Source organism: Engystomops pustulosus, chromosome 7, assembly GCF_040894005.1.
Source record: "Engystomops pustulosus chromosome 7, aEngPut4.maternal, whole genome shotgun sequence".
Lineage (NCBI taxonomy): Eukaryota > Metazoa > Chordata > Amphibia > Anura > Leptodactylidae > Engystomops > Engystomops pustulosus.
In genome coordinates, this window is record NC_092417.1 from 49,799,027 (window position 1) to 49,811,855 (window position 12,829).

Consider the following 12,829-nt stretch of genomic DNA (forward strand, 5'->3'; position numbering starts at 1 on the left):
TAGACCCCAAAAACCTATAACTATACACCAGTATCTATTAAACCACCCACTTAAATATATAGACCATATATGTAGACTGTAGACTTTACACCCTATCTATAGAGACATTCAGAATAAATGAATGTATTTATGTGGATCTGTATGTTATGGGGCTGGAGGGATAGATGTGGAATTTGGGTGAAGTATTTACATGGAATTGCGTGTTAATCTGGATGGGGAGAAATAATGTATTATTGCTTACAGTAAATTACTAAAACTATACTTGCAGTTATCTGCAGTTACTAATAGCTGAATTCTAATTTTTAGGTTAGAGTTCCATCATGATGTCATTGAGCTGTGACATCACTATTACTTGGAATGTGTTGCTAAATCTAGCAGCCAGCTGAGTCATTCTGAGCAAGGCTAGGACCAGAAGAGGGAGTACCAGGACCAGAAGAGGGAGTACCAGGACCAGAAGAGGGAGTACCAGGACCAGAAGAGGGAAGACCAGGACCTGTGGAGGAAAAAAGTTTTTCAGGGCCATTGGTGAGGAATGTTTCTACTCCTAACTCTTTAATTCTAGGGTTAGGATCAGGGATCTCTTTTAACTATTAATAAAATGGACTATGGTTTCTTTGATAACAAGCTCTAGATTCCTTAAACACTTGTGCCTCAAAAGGGTCACAATTATTATACTCTTAATGCCCAGTCCATTGACACTGTATATACATATCCAACAACTCAATGGGGCAGAATTATCAAGCTGTCTGAATGTCAGAATATTTCTAGTTGCCCATGGCAACCAATCACAGCTCCCCTTTAAAATATTCATGAGCACTGGTAAAATGAAAGGTGAGCTGTGATTGGTTGCCATGGGCAACTAGAAATATTCTGACTTCAGACCGCTTGATAAATCTGCCCCAGTATAGACCTCCAAGAACATATTACCATATATGTAAACTGTAGACTGTACGCCCTGTCTATAGAAACCTACATGATTAATTAATGTATTTATGCGGATCTGTATGTTATGGGACTGGAGGGATAGACATGGAATTTACGTGATGTATTTAAGTGGAATTGCATGTTAATCTGGATGGGGAGAAATAATGTATTATTATAGTAAATTACTAAAACTATACTTGCAGTTGCCTGCAGTTACTAATAGCTGATTTCTAATTTTCAGGTTAGAGTTCCATCATGATGTCATGAAGCTGTGACATCACTATTGCTTGGAATGTGGTGCTGAGTCTAGGAGTTCCAGGACCTGAAGAGGTAAGAGCAAGACCTGAGGAGGAAAAAGGTCCAATGGTGACAAATGGTTCTACTCCTATCTTTCCAGACGAAGGCTCAATTAGACCCGAAATGCGCGTTGGGGACGCCATTATCCCAGACAGTGGAGCACACCACTTTCTCTTACTGGTAAGGATTGACATTCATCATCTGGCTGACCATACATGGTTTATTACAGTACAAAGGTGTTTCTTTTCATACACTACATAAGTTCTCTGCCAGAGGTTTATCATACCACATTTAATTTTCCTTGCCATCATTGTTTGACATTTTCGATTACTTGCATTGTCTCCATTTCTGTCCGGGTTGACGACATTTTCTCTGTGTCACCGTCACTGTACTGCATAACCTTATGCACCTCATCCATGGTGCTAATATGTGTTTTTACATAACAATGTTTTATTTATATTGCAACAATACAGACCGTACTGTAGCACGGGGGGGACACGGCAACGCGCGGGGAGAGGAGGAAGTGAACGCTGCTCACCCCCGCCCCTCTCCATAGGGATGTATGGCGCACGGCACCATATGCCGTAAAAAGATAGGTCATGTCCTATCTTTTCACGGGGTACAGAGCAGTGCGGTGCCCCCATTGCCGTCTATGGGGGACGTATATCGGCCGTATATACAGTGGCCGTATATACGCCCCCATGCGGCAATGTGAATGTAGCCTTTGTATAAGACTGTCTAGACATACAATGCACCTCCTATTAGTTAGCTTACTCTGGCCCAGAAAACTAGGACAAAATTCTGTCGGGTCAACAGTGTTTTTGGTGCAAGGCCACACCCGTTTTCATAGGTCATGCCCTTTTTCATAGGTCACGCTCCTTTTGGCGAGCTAGTTGTAGGAGAGCCAGGCAAACTGTTTAAAACCTTTTATAAATGTGGTACAGACTGTTTTTTAGTGCAAACTACGACAGAATTCTATCATAGATAGATTAATACATATCCCTTAGTATCTACATAGACCCCAAAAACCCATGACCCAGTAGTAGTGTATTTACATGAATCTCTTTAAGTTTAATGGGGTCTACTATTTACAGAAACTAGGCTGCCACATGGGGGCCAGCTTCTCACCATCACTGGCCAACCTCTATATGGCTTATTGGGAAGAGCACTTTCTTTATACATCGGGTAACCCTTTTCTCAAGTCCATCATATGGTACGGGAGGTACATTGATGACTGTCTCTTGGTCTGGGATTCGGACCTTGAGACAGTCAATCGGTTCATCCTGTACCTCAATGATAACCCCTTCAAATTGAAATGTACTTTTGCTTTTGAATCATGTCAGATCCCCTACTTAGATGTCCTGTTAACAGCCATCGGTAAAGTCTGTTGCAAACTATATTGTAAGCCCACCTCGGGCAACACATTACGGCATGCAATGAGTTGCCATCCTGAACATACGATTAAAAACCTTCCAATCTGAGAATTTGTAAGAGCCAAACGAGCTTGCACACTGGAACAGGACTACTCAGCAGAATGCCACATTATAGAAAACAGATTACATTAGAGAGGGTACAATCACAAGAGCTGTAAAAGGGCTAGGCACATTGTGGAAGGGAGAACTCGCTCCACATATCTTTTACATTCTGTGCATTCAATAAGATAAATTGCATGATCAGTTTCACAATTTATAAAAGAATTAATCTTATGAGTTTTATTTTCATCTATGCTGACATTAAGATGTTTTTTCGTAAATTTGAACACATTACATCTGCTTTCAGAAAAAGGGAAGGAACCTTTTTGTGATAACCAGGTTTTTTATGACTTCCTAACATTATAGTAACTCGGAAGATAAAATATTCCCTAAAGTCTTCCTTCCCCCGGGAGACACACCATCTTTTAGCACCTCTTATAGAATACAATCAGAATTAAGAATCTTATTAATAATTCTGAATAATGGGACATATTTCTTTAAAGTTATTAATGTATTTTGTAGAAAAATTAATATGAGTTTTAGTGCAATCTACGGTTTTCTTATTTGGTGTAAGAATATCTTCTTCTGTGAGGTTTCGGGTAATATTTTCAGCTCTATTTAACATCCAATGTTTATAACCCCGTTTATATAGGTTATTTTTTAATTTATCTTTTTTAACAAAAAAGTGCTGTCTCTAGAACAGTTTTGCCTCAATCTGTGTAACTCCCCCACCGGAATTGGTTTAATAGTATGAGCTGGGTCTCAGCTAGTGGCTTCAAGAATAGAGTTCACAGATTGTGGTTTTTTGTATCTCTTTGTGAACTGTGCCTAACACTGAATTCCCTTCAAGAGTTAAATTACATGAATTGTTATTTATATAATCATACAGTGAGGAATACTGCCCCCATACAGTGAGGAACACTACCGCCATACAGTGAGGAACTCTACCCCCATACAGTGAGGAACATTACCGCCATACAGTGAGGAATACTACCGCCATACAGTGGGGAACACTACCCCCATACAGAGGCAATATGAAGGATTGTTGAATCCAATATGTCAGGGGGTTTGTAGGGCAAAGTGTATGTTGTGTGGTGGAAGGGTGGAGCAGTGAATAGCAAAGTTAAAGGGAAACAGGCAGGTGAATTTTGAATCAAATCACCACATATGACACATGTCTGTGGCTATATATATATATATATATATATATATGTACTGCCCTTAGTCCTGAGCTCTGGGCACCTGTGCCCTGCTGTCAGTGAGGGCAGTGTAGTGCGCCCCAGCGTCACTGGCAGCATAGCACAGCGACAAGAGATCCGGGCCAGGGGAAGTATATATGTGGCCATAGATATCTGTCATACAGGGCAATTTGGGACACTAAACAATAAGGACCTATAGTTGTTTAGTGTCCCAAAGCCACCGGAGTGCGGCCTGTGAAATACACACAGAGCAGCTCCTGCCTCCTGCACTTATGACTTCTCTGTACTCCCTGGGCACAGGCTGCTGTGTGCTGGGGCAGTTCTGCCTCTCTCCTCGTGTTCCCGGGCTGCATAGGAGGAGGTGGAGGGAGTGGAGGTGCAGGCACTGATGCAGCTTACAGTTAGAGAAATCGTGGAGCTCTACGCCAGCAGCAGCTTTTCCTGCCGGTCCAGAGCTTCAGAGATTAATATTTAGATGGCAGGGAGATGGCGCGCGTGCCCTCTCTGGCACACGTGCCTGAGGTTCGCCACCACTGCCATAGGGACTTTGTAGAAAAAATCATTATTAAAACTGCCATACAGTAAAAGATATTCTACTGCCATAATAATAAATTCCTTTAGATTATTATCATATCCACTGTATTTCTCCAGGTGATGGGACAATGTTGTTAAGGCTAGGTGGTGAGGTATACATGTATAACCCTCCTGCCATTTAATCTGTTTCATACCCTGGAGAAGTGGTGAAGTATCTTTAAGGAAACCTGGAATCCTGCGTGACAATGGTTCTAAGTGGATGTTAGAATGTTAGAAAGTAATTGTATAGAGGAGGTACAAAGGAGGGGTACAGAGGAGAGGTACAGAGAAGAGGAGGATGTCTTCACCTTACCCTCTGTTTGTAAAGTCGGGCTCCCCTTTTAAAATGACATAGAACAGACTTGTTATGGGCTTTTGCGCCATTAGTAGTCTCAGAGGTTGGGTTTTGGTGTGGATGCATTTCAAAAAACAACATGTGTCTGTGCTGTGGAATTTTTAGATCTCAGCCCCTACCTTTGGGCTCTTGTACAGCTCCTCTCTCTCCCTTTGATGTCACCAGGCTGTGAGCTCTTTCAAGGAGCAGGAGGAAGGAGCTGTACAGGAGCAGAAAGGTGGAGGCCAAGAGCCGAGGAGTCTGCAGCACAGACAAGTCACATATTATACACAGTAGCCTCTATAGCGTGTGCCAGGAATATATTATCACACCTCTCACTTTTTACAGGTCAGCGATTCCCAATAAAAGGAAATGTGAGGTCCATCCGTGTCAGCAGCAAGAAAGGATCTCAAGACAGGTAATTAATATTTATATTAATTACTGATAACTCTCAGGCTAGACATGAGATCTAGACCTGCAGAGATGTGATAATATATTCCTGTCACATGACAGTACATGGATATTTATATGTGTATCTTCTATAGACGCTGCTAGTATTACACTACTTGATCTCAGGTACAGAGGAGAGGAGGATGTCTTCACCTTACCCTCTGTTTGTAAAGTCGGGGCTCCCCTTTTAAAATTCCATAGAACAGGCTTGTTATGGGCTTTTGCGCCATTATGTGTAGTTAGGCCCAAAATATTGAAGCTCTAATGAGGGACATCTGGGAGGTTTTGCCCATTCTGGAGCTCAGTGGGGTCAATAAAAAATGCTTTGTATGCAAATTTTCTGGCATACAAGATATGACCAATAGCTTATCTGGATTTGGGAGGTGGAGCTTTCAGCAGGCTGGAGAGGCTGTGTTATTAATTAATGGAGGCTGGAGCACCAGTTTATTAATTATGGGATGCTAAAGCAGCATTTTTTTTAAATTAATGGAGACTGGAGCAGCTGAATATATATATATTTATAGAAGCTGGTGCAGCTGTAAATTAATTAATGGAGGATAGAAAAGCTTTATTTTAATTACTGGAGGCTGAAGCTGCTTTGTATTAATTAATGGAGGCTAGGTTAGCTGTTCATTAATTAATAGAGGCTAGAGCACCTGCTTTTTTAATTATTGGAAGCAGGAGTAGCTGTATATTAATTAAAGGAGGCTGGATCAGATGTGTATCAATTAATTGAGGCTATAAAACAGCTTTATATTATTTAATGGAGGCTGGAGGAGCCAAAATTGATCAATGGAGGCTGGAGCAGCTGCTTATTAATGAATGGAGGCTAGGGCAGCTATATGTTAATTAATGGAGGCTAAAGCAGTTATCTATTAATTAATGGAGGCTGGAGAACCTGTTTATTAATTAATGAAGGATAAAGCAGATGTTTATTAATTAATTGAGGATGGGACAGCTATATATTAATTAATGGAGGCTAAACCATCTGTATACTAATTAATGGAGACTGGAGCAGCTGCTATTAATTATTAAAGGCTAGAACAGCTATATATTATTTTATAGAGGCTGGAGCCACTGTTTATTAATTAAGTCCGGATCAGCTGTATATTAATTAACAGAGGCTAGAGAAGATGAACATTAATTAATGAAGGCTAGAGCAGCTGTTTATTAAATAATGGAGGCTAGGACAGCTATATATTAATCAATCGAGGCTGGAGCAGCTGTTTTTTAATGAATTTAGTCTGGATCAACAGTTATTAATTAATGGAGGCTGAAGCACCTGTTTATTAATTAATGAAGGATAGAGCAGCTGTTTTCTATTTAATGGAGGGTATAGTAGCTATAAATGAATTAATAGAAGCTGGAGCAGCTTTATATCAATTAATGGAGGCTGTAGAAGCTAATAAATAATTAATAGATGCTGGAGCAGCTGTTCATTAATTAATGAAGACTGGAGCAGCTGAATATATATTCATGGAGGCTAGATCAACTATATATTAAGTAATGGAGACTGAAGCTACATTTTATTAGTTAATGGAGGCTGGGTAAGCTGTTTAATAATTAATGGAGGCTAGAGCAGCTGTTTTCAATTAATGGTGGCTAGAGCAGGTGTAAATTAATTCATGGAGGCTGGCTCAGCTATATATTAATTAATGGAGGCTGAAGCTGCTGTTTATTCATTAAAAGAGGCTAGAGCAGCATTTTTTAAAGGGAATCTGTCACCAAGGACCTCCTTTTCACTAAAGACAGGTTGCAGGAGACCATCACGCCTGCACTACAAATCTACCTTTCTGCTTTCTCTAAGCATTTGCATTACAATATAATTGTGTGCTATAACTTAGCTTTCTCCCTGACATAATCCTCCGTGAAGTCTCAGGGGTTTAGCTTTTATGTGGATGCATTTCAAAAAACAACACGTGTCTTGTCTGTACTGCAGGCTTCTTAGCTCTCAGCCCCCACCTTTGTGCTCTTGTACCGCTCCTCTCTCTCCCTTTGATGTCACCAGGCCGTGGGCTCTTTGAAGGAGCAGGAGGCAGGAGCTGTTTAGGAGAAGAAAGGTGGAGTCCAAGAGCTGAGGAGTCTGCAGCACAGACAAGTCACATATTGTTCTTTGAAATGCATCCAAACCAAAGCCCAATCCCTGGGACTACACAGAGGATTCTGTCACAGTGCATGATAAGTTAAAATTAATCTAGAAATAAGTATATGCATATTATGAGTTTAGAAGGACAGAAGTGGTGTATTTACATCACTCCACACTTAGGCCCACCACTCAGCTGTGGTCATGCAGCAAAGACGCTGAGTTGTGGATGTGCAGCAGTGAAGCAGAGTTGCAGACACATGGTGAAGAAGCAGAGCTGTGGACGTGCAGCCGTGAAGCTGAACTGTGTTAATACAGCAATTGAGTTTGGTGGATCTTTAGTATGGAAACTAAGGGGCCAACAAATATCTCCTTAAACCAAAGTTTTGGCATGAAATGTGAGATGTCTGAGGGTCTGACCACTAGGACACCAAGGGACCACAAAAACATGGGCTTTTAAGAGACCATATGTGCAGTTTATGACGGAAGTAGTAGGAAAGACACCCCATTCACACTGACTCCCATGACTGCTTAAGGGAGCTTTATCAAACATGATTTGGCTTGGGCTGGGGTGGGATTTATTTCTTTTACATGTGTCCATTATTCATTAGATAAGTAATTCTGCCCTTAGTGTGTTATACACAGTAGCCTCTATAGCATGTGCCAGGAATATATTATCACACCTCCCACTTTTTATAGGACAGCGATTCCCAATAAAAGGAAATGTGAGGTCCATCCGTGTCAGCAGCAAGAAAGGACCTCAAGACAGGTAATTAATATTTATATTAATTACTGATAACTCTCAGGCTAGACATGAGATCTAGACCTGCAGAGATGTGATAATATATTCCTGTCACATGACCGTACATGGATATTTATATGTGTATCTTCTATAGACGCTGCTAGTATTACACTACTTGATCTCAGGTACAGAGGAGAGGAGGATGTCTTCACCTCACCCTCTGTTTGTAAAGAAGGGGCTCCCCTTTTAAAATTCCATAGAACAGGATTGTTATGGGCTTCTGCGCCATTATGTGTAGTTAGGCCCAAAATATTAAAGCTCTAATGAGGGACATCTGGGAGGTTTTGCCAATTCTGGAGCTCAGTGGGGTCAATATAAAATGCTTTGTATGCGAATTTTCTGGCATACAAGATATGACCAATAGCTTATCTAGATTTGGGAGGTGGAGCTTTCAGCAGGCTGGAGAGGCTGTGTTATTAATTAATGGAGGCTGGAGCACCTGTTTATTAATTAATGAAGGATAGAGCAGCTGTTTTCTATTTAATGGAGGGTATAGTAGCTATAAATGAATTAATAGAAGCTGGAGCAGCTTTATATCAATTAATGGAGGCTGTAGAAGCTAATAAATAATTATAGATGCTGGAGCAGTTGTTCATTAATTAATGAAGACTGGAGCAGCTGAATATATATTCATGGAGGCTAGATCAACTATATATTAAGTAATGGAGACTGAAGCTACATTTTAGTAGTTAATGGAGGCTGGGTAAGCTGTTTATTAATGAATAGATACTAGGTAAGCTGTTTAATAATTAATGGAGGCTAGAGCAGCTGTTTTCAATTAATGGTGGCTAGAGCAGGTGTAAATTAATTCATGGAGGCTGGCTCAGCTATATATTAATTCATGGAGGCTGAAGCTGCTGTTTATTAATTAAAAGAGGCTAGAGCAGCATTTTTTAAAGGGAATCTGTCACCAAGGACCTCATTTTCACTAAAAACAGGTTGCAGGAGACCATCACGCCTGCACTACAAATCTACCTTTCTGCTTTCTCTAAGCATTTGCATTACAATATAATTGTGTGCTATAACTTAGCTTGCTCCCTGACATAATCCTCCATGAAGTCTTGTGTCTTGTCTGTACTGCAGGCTTCTTAGCTCTCAGCCCCCACCTTTGTGCTCTTGTACTGCTCCTCTCTCTCCCTTTGATGTCACCAGGCTGTGGGCTCTTTGAAGGAGCAGGAGGGAGGAGCTGTACAGGAGCAGAAAGGTGGAGTCCAAGAGCTGAGGAGTCTGCAGCACAGACAAGTCACATATTTTTTTTTTAATAAAGTTTTATTGAATAAAACATGGTACAATGTTGATCTACAGTACATCTTATAGAGCATTACAACTGTGCATATTAATATTCTTAAGTTCCATAGTACACATCAATACGCGAAATATAACTAGTTGTTAGGTCTGCGCAACAATAGGGAGCTAAAAAGAAAGTCCATGAGAGGTGTACATATTTGTCCAGCTCACCAAGGGGTCTTTGGCAGTAATAATAGTGTTTGAAAGTCCCCCTGATATGCGGATCTCTAAGTTGAAAGAGGCACAGCAATTTTTTGGATAGTTTTAAGCAAATGGTGTACTGTACCAAAACAACTAAAACATTAACCTTATAATAGGAGGAGGTATACATAAAGGTGATCTATAGATATAACAATAGTCTAAGGTAAGCCCAGATATCACTTACAGGTGGTGCAGAGAGGGTTGGTTAACCACATTTGCCAAAGTTCGATATATCTATTATATTTGTTTTGTTGTAATGCTATGATCTTCTCGAATGTGCAGGTGGAGTTGATTAGGTTGATGATCTCAATAAACGGGGGTGGGTTGGGATCCTTCCAGTACCTGGTAATGACCAGTTTCGTTGCCATTAATAGGTGGGTCTTTACTGTTCTGTGGGATACTTTCAGGGATTCTATACCTATCAATAGGAGAGCTGTCTGTGGTGTGAGGTCGAAATGGTAGTGAATCATATTGTTGATAATTTCAGAAATTTTACACCAAAGATGAGCGATGACTGGGCATTCCCAAAGTATGTGTAAGGTGGTACCTTTAGCTCCACATTCCCTCCAACACAACGGGGAGGTGGTGGGAAAAATGAGAGCCAATCTAGCTGGTGAAAAGTACCATCTCATTTGTGTTTTGATAATTGCTTCCTGGAAAGCTGTGCAGCGGAAGGTAGAATGTGTGAAGGAAAAGGCTTTATGCCATTGTTTTAGTTGGAAGGTTATGCCTAATTCCCTTTCCCAGCTCAACATACTAGGGAGCTTAGGTGCATCGGGTTTATATTGTAGTAATTTGTAGATGCAGGAAATGCCTCTAGTGTTACCTTTTTTATCTAGGTAATTTAGGAGTGCTATAGGGATTTGTACGTCAGCAACCTTATTAGCAGTGAGAAAGTCTCTTACTTTAAGATATGTGAAAAATTCTTGTGCTGGGAGGTTGAACTTTTCCTTTAGTGAGGAGAAAGTAAGAGTTTTCTTGTCAGTGGTTATATCTTGTAATGTGGTTATTCCAGCTGTTTGCCATGTAATCAGCCTAGCATCTTGAATATGGTTTTCTAGAAAAGTGATGGGGATATTATTTAAGTGGTAAGGTTTTTTGTTACTATCGGAGGCCTCGAGTGTCGTTTTCCAGGCCCAGTCAGAGACTGAGATGGCCGAGATGTATGTAGGTGTGGTAGGTAGGTGCCATAGGCCTGCTAGCAATCTATTCTTTAGTGGATAGCTCTTGTTTAACTGTGTCTCTAATTCTACCCAGGCTTTGTCAGGGGTGATGTTCCACCAATGAATCAGTTGGTCTGTTAGGGCTGCGGTGTGGTAAAGAAATAGGTCCGGTACACCCAACCCTCCCTTTTGTCTGTAATTAGTAAGTGTGTGAAAGGCAATTCTCGGTTTTTTGCCCTGCCAGATGAATTTTCTCAATTGAGAATGAGCAGCTGTAGAGAAAGATTTGGGTAAGTGGATGGGGATAGTTCGAAAAAGGTATAGGAACTTCGGTAGTATACACATCTTATAGGCTGCTATCTTACCAAACCAGGATATAATACTTTTAGAAAATGTGGTTAGTTCTTTGTCTATGTTAGATAAAAGGGGAGAGAAATTGTATTCATACAGTTTGTAGGTAGGGGAAGTCAATTGGATGCCGAGGTACGCTATGGAGGATGTTTGCCAATCCAGATGGAGTAGGTTTTTTAAATGTTTCAGTTGTTCATGGGGAATAGCAATGGGCAGAACTTGCGATTTAGAGGTATTCATCTTGTAATAGGAAACTTTTCCATATTCCTTTATTATATTGAAGATTATGGGAAGAGTGGTAGTGGGATTAGAGTTCATTAATATAATATCGTCCACGAATAGGGCAATTTTATGGTCAGTAGGGCCTATTTTGATACCAGTGATATATGGGTTGGATCTAATCATTTCTGCTAAGGGTTCTATCGAAAGGATGAAAAAGATGGGGGACAGGGGGCAACCCTGCCTAGTACCATTGGACAGGGTGAAAGAATCTGAGAGTAGACCATTTGTGTACACTCTGGCCGTGGGGTTTGAATATAATGCTTTAATAGCTGTGTGAATAGGACCATTGAAGCCGAGTTTATCAAGTACTGTGAACGCATAATTCCAATTTACACGATCGAACGCTTTTTCTGCGTCTATTGTCATGAAAGTAGCTGGGGTGTTCCGTCGTTCGCAAACTTGCATGAGAGTGATTAGCCTACGGGTGTTATCTGGGGCCTGTCTTCCGGCTACAAAGCCCACCTGGTCATTTTTAATCAGTAATGGGATTATTTTTTGTAATCTTTTGGCTATAACTTTTGCGTAGATTTTAACGTCGCAATTAAGAAGTGAGATAGGCCGGAAGTTGGATGGGGAGGTAGGGGGTTTACCCGGTTTAGGGAGCCGAAAGCATATCTTTGGGGAAGGTTCCAGAGCTAGCAGCTAAATCAAAAGTGTCTTTCATGTAGGGGAGTATGATGTCAAAGAATTTTTTGAAATAGTCTATAGGTAAACCATCTGGCCCGGGAGCTTTCCCTGAGGGGGAGGACAGGATAGCTTCTTTAATTTCGTCTAAGGTGTAGGGTAGGTTGAGTTGTTCTAATTGTTTAGATGAAAGTTTAGGGAGTTCCACTTTGGTGAGGAAGGAGTCTATCATCTCTTGGGAGGGTATAGTGGTTTCTGGGTCTCTAGCTATATTATAAAGCTTTTCGTAATATTGCTTGAAAGCCTCTATGATACCTCTGGGGGAAAGTATTTTTTCTCCCGTAGAGGAGTGGAGTAAAAACGGGATCTTGCTTTTTTGTGCTCGTTTTTTAAGTTTTTGTGCTAGTAGTCTGCCCGCTTTTTGTCCATGGGAATAGTACTTGGTTTTAAAGAGCAAATGGTTGTGATCATGTTTTTGTATCAGGAGATTACAGAGTCGGTCCCTTTCATGAGCTAGTGTCCTTGTGATCTCTACAGTGGGAAAATTTTTGTTTTGGGTCTCCAATTCATGGATTTTCTTATTAATTGAGTTCACCTCTCTTTCTCTTTCTTTTATAGAGATTATATTGAGTTTGGAGAGCTCACCACCAATGAAGGCTTTGTGGGCAATCCAAACCGAAGAGGGGCTGAGTTTGTCAATAGTGTTGAATTTAAAATATTCTTTTAATGCCCTTCTGAGTCTTTCTGTATATTTATCATGGGCGATGATAGAAGTTTTAGCTCTCCA

General features: G+C 40.7%; 1 long non-coding RNA gene across 3 annotated transcripts in view; it reads left to right on the forward strand.

The window, feature by feature from the left end:
* The first annotated feature begins 452 nt into the window (after positions 1-452).
* Positions 453-12,829, forward strand: part of LOC140069769 (uncharacterized) — a 61,139-nt gene continuing 48,762 nt past the window's right edge. For all 3 annotated transcript variants that reach the window (XR_011848854.1, XR_011848852.1, XR_011848853.1), the window contains exons 1-3: positions 453-525; positions 1,166-1,401; positions 5,148-5,217. This is a non-coding gene — a long non-coding RNA (uncharacterized lncRNA). The remainder of the gene's footprint in view (positions 526-1,165; positions 1,402-5,147; positions 5,218-12,829) is intronic.